Source organism: Porites lutea, chromosome 1, assembly GCF_958299795.1.
Source record: "Porites lutea chromosome 1, jaPorLute2.1, whole genome shotgun sequence".
Classification (NCBI taxonomy): domain Eukaryota; kingdom Metazoa; phylum Cnidaria; class Anthozoa; order Scleractinia; family Poritidae; genus Porites; species Porites lutea.
Window position 1 is genome coordinate 2,988,098 of NC_133201.1, and position 6,176 is coordinate 2,994,273.

Consider the following 6,176-nt stretch of genomic DNA (forward strand, 5'->3'; position numbering starts at 1 on the left):
CAGCTAGGAAATCCGAACAGATGAAAAATTTTTAGGGGATAAAAATATGCCTATATCTACCGTTTAACTACGAAAATACGTTTAACAATGCTAATTGTTTAAGTGGTTTTGAACTATATTGTCGTTGGGTGCCCCTGCACAAAGCGGCTTAAATAGTTTCAAAGTTGCAGTGCAGTCACAAAACTGAATTCTTGAGTTTACCTCCATTTCATACTATCTTACTGCCCGAGATGTACTCCATTCCGATGGCAGGGAGTGCTGAGATTCCATTCATTTGGGATATACACTGACTTAAAGCACGAGACGCGATGCTTACCGACGGCAAAACAGAAGCAACCATTTCCCGTTCGCCGTAGACTTGGTGCTTGAACTGTCTAATATCAGAGCATTAGGCGTCAAGTTTACGGCCAACGGCTGCTTGCGGTTTAACGTCGATTATCGATCCTACAATGATAAAGAAGTACGGTTTGCTCTCATGTCAGTTTTCAACGAATTAATTAAAAACGCCTCTCTTGAGATTCTCGATGAAAACGGCAAACGCCATAACATTAAATCGCTCGAAAAATGGCCACGTGTCATGTCTGCATAGTTTGCTGTAAACGCGTTGCAAATTTTACTGCGTCAAGAATTCAAATTTACTCGTAAGAGTTGTAAAAGCTGGTTTTCCTTAGCTTGGGACCAGGCTCCGCTGTGGGAGAAAAAGGCAAAAAACGGGGTGAAATGGGAAAAATATCAGCGAGCGAAGCGAGGCCAGCGATGTCCTGGGGAGGGGGAAGGGCGGCGCCACCTTTCCTCCTCCTTAGACTACACCTCTCGGTTCGCTTCGCTCGCCGATTTTGTTCCTTTTCCCCCCAGTGGAGAGCCTGGTCGCAGGTTAGCCTTCCTAAATGATCCAGATAAGAGATCGGCTTTAAAAGTGTAATTGCTTTGCGTGCAAGAGATAAAAAAGTATTTAATATACACCAACGAATTGTTGGCTGTTCAATAAGAAGAGTCTCGTTTTCAATGTGTTTTATTGTTATGAGTCATTTGTAATGATATTACACCCTTATATAAAGCCCCTGCGTATCATCCTGAGATACTGAGTCTCTGCACAATTTGGCTTCGGCCGTAACAATCCCATGTCGCACTTCCAAGGCGCACATTACTATGTCATAGGACTAAAAAAGAAGCAAAGAAACAGTTTGTTTTCACCTCAGCTCTAAGATATTTATTTCATAAAAACACAGTAAAGGGAAATTAAACGTGCATCGTGGTGAAGTTCGCTGACGTTTGGGCCAGTGCTAAAGTAACAGTTTCGATAATAACTTAGTTTCGTTTCATTTATATTGATGACACTAATATTGCTACCTAACTGAATACACTCAACAGCTTAGTATATTTTTAAGAAGTGAAAAGTCCGAGAATCTTTAAACGAGTAGCCATTAAAAGTTAGTAACTGTTTGATAGTAGTCTTGGAATGGAACTGTAATTTTATATATAACACCCATGCACTGTAAGATAGTCTTAAAATAATAAGAACTGAGAGGTTCATCCCAGTTTTGGTCAGATTCTGGCGCTATATTCGTCAAATTCGCCACTTAACAAGGGACCTCTCTTGCCATATATCTCATCGAATTTTTGTCAAAGTCTATAAATTCGCCATTTTTTTTTGTTTCAAATTTACCACTTTCCAAGGGGTCCTCCTTTACGTCTCATCGACTGTTCCACTTATGTCCATAAATGCATGCAATGGCGAAAATGGCCAAGAATCGCCAAAGGACTGGCGATTCAAATTGGCCGGATGCCAAAAGTGGCCCCTACAAATTTGATAACTGAAGAGGTCCCTATAACTGTGAGCCAAATGTTTGCCATTTTCGCCATAACGTGCATTGCTGGACATATCTCGAATGTTCGCAAAAACCGGTGGCAAATTTTTCGCCATTATACTTGCAGTTTTTGCCACATTCCCCAAGTTATCTTTTCCCTACAATGTTAACAAAAGTTTGTCAAGCTTGCCGTTTTCGTTGTTGGTGCATTTTTGGACATAAGTGCCTGTGGGCTCAGAATTTAGCTACATTAGAACAAGTTTTCTATCTGGTCTGTCTTTTTATTTTCAAACTTTGCCACACTATACAAATACAGAAAAAAAAGAAAAAAGATTGAAATCATAATGCATGATTAATAACAATTATTTTGTCCAGGAAACCTAAATAAAACACGTGGCCTAAACAACAGTAGGTTTCCTCATAAACGAGACAAAAAACGTAAGAGTTAGAGTTTAAGATAAGGAACATTTTTTAGTCATTTTTGAAGAGTGCAAGAGATGGATAGTCAGTAATCTCACTGCTAAGGGCACTAAAAATCGTAGCGCCTTGGAAAGAGACCGAAAATTCTCTTTTATATATTCTACAGTACGGTAAGCTGTCGTGCATATTATGGGAGTTCGCACAAGGCCCCTAAGTGCACTTGAAGTGCACTTGAGTTCAAGTGTACTTGAAAAGTTCAGTGTTAACCCACCTGTTATCTTAGAAGTTCTTTGCTAATTACCTTTTACAGCAGCAAACGTACAGAAGAAAAGTAGCAAACGAGCACTCATCACCATTTCTGACTGGGTAATCAGGCGGACACGGCAGACGAAACATAACCGGTTTCGTCCCAGGCACCTGACCACAAACATTTTCTGTTTAGGACAGAAAAACTTACCGTTAAATATTCTTCGAAGTAAAATACTGTTTTATTAACACTATTTCAGCAAATGCAATGGTCTGCTTTTATATCATTCCTCTGGACATACTGAGTGGGTAGGGAGGAGTGGGTTGGGTTCTTGAACGCTTTTTAGTGGGTTGCATGTGGCCCAGCCCAATTATAAAATGAGCTTTCTCCATAGAAGGGATCTCCGTCGAAAAAAAGACAAAATGGCGGATGGACCACCCAGAAGGCATTGCGTATCCTACCCACTGCAATAGGGCTGCTCCCTTGACCTTTCAGTTTGGGATGGGATGGGTCATTTTCAAAGGGAAAAAATTCTGAAAAAAATTCGCTAGACGCCCCTAAGGAAATTTTTTTGGGGGTTTGGATTTTTGCCATCCCTGTCACTTTAACCCCGGAGTACCCTTCTCCCCCTTGATATATCTAACTTGATCTACAAATGCACCTCTATCACTTATCTCTCTATTTCTAGGGATAGAATAGTTAGGACTAGCTACAAAACTAAGAATAGAAAATATTAGTCCGCAGCAGCCCAATCAGTCGCCTATTAAAGGCGTCTTGTTGTGAAGAATTATGTGAATTAGTATAGGTAGTCCTCCCTAGCTCTGTTATCTTAATTTTTGTATTCAACAATTATTGGATGAGACAGAGTTTGATATGAAGAATTATGGAGATCAAGGAGTGTGTTATCGACCGAGGTGGATAACGTATTTCGTCCGAGCTCTGCATATTTTTTCATATGCGAAAGCCGAATTCTCAATGTGATACTTAATACAATAGTATACCGACATTTTTTTTTCTTTATACTGTTGTTAATATATTTTTGAGCAGTGAAAACGCGGTTGATTGACCACCGTATATGTTATTCATACCTGTTCGTTTGGCCTGGGTGAAAGCCACCATGGCAAGTAAGATCATAACGATGGCAGACTTCATTTTCAAACGATTGGCAAGGTGCACGCGTAGTCTAAAATGACTGCAAAATATGTTTAAAAGCTGTAAAAAACAAAACGATATTACTTGTTTGTAAACATTGTGTTTGTTATTTGGAGGCCAGTGAGCATTTGGTTGGCACATTACATCAATAGGTGACGTAACGCGAAATATCGCCATAAAACACTTCATGGAAAGTGCGCACGTATGGTATATTTGCTCACAGGTTTTGAAAAATGAGTACTTAACCAATTAATATTTCATATTTCTATCCACCATATTTTTGTGCCCGATCAGTATGGTTTTAGACCAGGAAAAAATATCACTGGCTGTTAAGTTGACTTAATCGAACAAATTGCCAAAGGCCTTGATAATGGTGAATTTGCTGTAACGCTCTTCTTAGACCTTAGTAAAGCTTTTGACATTGTGAATCATTCCATTCTTTTATCTAAACTGTCCCTCTACGGAATCGTAGGCCTGGAAAATTTATGCAGGGTTCAAATCTCATCTTCAGCATAGAAGGCAAAAAGTTTATGTGAACGGTGTTTTTTCAGATATTCAAGCTATCAAATTAGGAGTACCGCAAGGATCTGTCTAGGCGCAATTCTTTTTATGATCTATATTAATGATTTCAGCAGAGCCACATCCTAGTGGAAACACGACTCATTACCGACAACACTTCACTCACTGCTTGTAGTAAAGACCTCGACAGTCTGATCCATCAGATAAATACTGAAATTCCTAAGTTCCAGTCCACTGCATTGGCGAGCAATAGAACGAAAATATGATTCAATGGTAGAGTCATGGATGTAACCAGAGAAACCATTTAAAAGAGATGTTTGTCTACTCTAACTAAACCTCTCGCAAAAAAATTAGGGACATTTGCCTCTCGGAGAAAGCGTACCAGCACAAAGGAACGAGAAAGAAGTGCAAGAAAACAACTCAAGCTGCCATGATTCAGTGACAGTGGTAGTGTCTAACGGACAAACCACATCGCAAGCCCTGACCGAAGTCGCAAACAGGCGACATTTCTAAGCAAAGTCCCAGTCCACTGCATCACACCTTTTTGCCCGGACGCGCTCGTTTCACTGCCCAACCTTTATCCGCCCTGGCTTTCACGGTTCTGGTGAGACCGATAGTTTAGAGTATGCTCGCTCCGTATCTAATCTGGTAAGGGACGTTTATGTCATGTAATGGAATATGTGCAGGTGAGCCTTCTTGACTAATTTGTGACAGTGAAAAACAGTTCACGGAAATATTAGCCGTGTTAAAATTGGATTCCTTACAACTAAGAGGTCAATATCTAAACTCGGTCCAAATGTACAATAATAGCCTCATCTTATTGTATTTATGATTATTACATCCTAAGTTAGGTTTTACAGTGTGCATGTACAAGTTTTACGTAAATGAAAGGAGAGTAGCTCTAGAATGGGAGTTAAGTTTGTGCCTTCCACAACGCCGCCGCAAGTTAAAAAAAAAATTATAGTGCCGGATTTCAAAATGTGCAACACTGCTGTCATGACGGATGTGCTGTCGAAACGTGTCTGCAAAATTAACGAAAGTCTTTTTGTTTCTGCTATTTTGACCTTATCGATTACTTTTTCTTCCTCTTCTTTCTCTTCTTCTCTTATAATGCCTTCTAATCGGTAGTTTAAATCTAAAACTTACCTGGTGAATTCTTATTCAACGAATCCTTGAACAAAGCAGACTACACAAAAATAAGCGAATGATACCGTTTTAAGGTGTCTCTGGGTTGAAACTGGACACGTTTCTGACAGATAAACCATTGATGTTGATTCAGTGACAGGCATTGAGAATAATGGTCTTTGGAAAAAGATAACCACGTTCGATGATATTGTTGTGAAATATTTTGAAAGTTTTGTTTGTCATTATCAGAAGTATTTTGAAAGTGGTTTTTAACATCTGCCTCAACTTTCGTTTTTGTTTCATTACGTGGGTCAAAATTTTCTTGATTTTGTCCTGTTTCTCCACATAGGTATTTTCCTGTTTTGATCTTTCGTTTTACTTCAGTACTTGAATTCTTGCTTTGGAAATTCTTCGCTTGCCGTTGTCAAGATGTTAATTTTTCATAAGTGGTCGGGTTTGTCATGACGAGCTTTGCAGCGAGATAACATTTTATGCAAATTAGCTGGAAAATGTTTTTCGTAAAATTCGTAAAAGTAGCCCCTTATCCTCTAATTTAACATAACCAAATTTAACAAACGCGCTAACTACTGTATGGTTCTGTATCAGTATGTAAAGTCTTGATTTTGTCCTGTTTCTCCACATAGGTATTTTCCTGTTTTGATCTTTTGTTTTACTTGTACTTGAATTTTTGCTTAGGAAATTCTTCGCTTGCCGTTGTCAGATGTTTTCATAAGTGGTCGGGTTTGTCGAGTCTATCTTTTTGTCGAGGTTCGAGGGTACCATGTCGAGGGTAATTTTTTTTTTTTATATACATATAAATGTGGTGTTGTTGTTTAATTGAAATAGTACGTGGACATTCGAATTCGCTTAAAAGCAAAGAACCTTAGCAAAGAACCTTCTCCCTT

At 39.1% G+C, this 6,176-nt stretch overlaps 1 long non-coding RNA gene across 1 annotated transcript; it reads right to left on the reverse strand.

The window, feature by feature from the left end:
- Positions 1–996: 996 nt before the first annotated feature.
- On the reverse strand, positions 997–2,645 carry LOC140935843 (uncharacterized). Its single transcript, XR_012165267.1, has 2 exons — positions 2,530–2,645; positions 997–1,160 (listed from the first exon to the last, which is right to left on the reverse strand). It is a non-coding gene; the product is annotated as an uncharacterized lncRNA (long non-coding RNA).
- Between the last annotated feature and the right edge of the window lie 3,531 nt (positions 2,646–6,176).